This window comes from Bison bison, unplaced genomic scaffold (genome assembly GCF_000754665.1).
Source record: "Bison bison bison isolate TAMUID 2011002044 unplaced genomic scaffold, Bison_UMD1.0 scf7180017603536, whole genome shotgun sequence".
In the NCBI taxonomy this organism is placed as follows: Eukaryota; Metazoa; Chordata; class Mammalia; order Artiodactyla; family Bovidae; genus Bison; species Bison bison.
The window spans coordinates 1-580 of record NW_011437056.1 but is presented as its reverse complement, the minus strand read 5'-3'; the positions used below and the strand labels follow the sequence as shown (position 1 = coordinate 580).

At 49.5% G+C, this 580-nt stretch overlaps 1 pseudogene across 1 annotated transcript; it reads right to left on the bottom strand.

The window, feature by feature from the left end:
- Positions 1–12: 12 nt before the first annotated feature.
- On the bottom strand, positions 13–574 carry LOC105002325 (annotated as a pseudogene). Its single transcript, XR_826940.1, has one exon. The product of XR_826940.1 is annotated as a serine/arginine-rich splicing factor 3 pseudogene (transcript).
- Between the last annotated feature and the right edge of the window lie 6 nt (positions 575–580).

The window sequence follows — 580 nt, the reverse complement described above, 5'->3', positions numbered from 1 at the left end:
TCCTGTACACCACTCCTCTTGCAAACTGGTCTTCTATTTCCTTTCATTTGACCTAGATCGGCTACGAGACCTAGAGCAAGATCGGGACGGCTTGTGATTTCTCTCCCGGGACAGTGATCTCTCTCTTCTCCTATCTCTAGAAAGGGACCTGCTCAGGCTGCGGGAGAAGCTTCTCCGTCTTGGAGATCTGCGTCGAGGTGGAGGACTCCTCCTCCGATAATCATCTCGAGGGCGACGACCCCAAGAAGGAGGTGGGCCACGATTACGACTTCTCTTTTCACCATTCGATAGTTCCACTCTTTCTCGGCAGCCACAGAGTGTTCTCCCATCTAGCTCTCGGACAGCATCAGCTGCGTCTCGGGGATCTTCAAATTCAACAAAAGCAAAGCCGGGAGGGTTTCTAGCAACCCACACACTTCGGAGTGGTCCATAATAGCCAAAAGCTCGTTCCAATTCAGTCTTGTTACCATTGTTTCCAAGATTACCTACATAAACTTTACAGTCCAATGGACAGGAATCACGATGCATTTCGAGATCTTGGGTTAGAAATGCGGAGGTTCAAATCCACAGAACCTAGGTT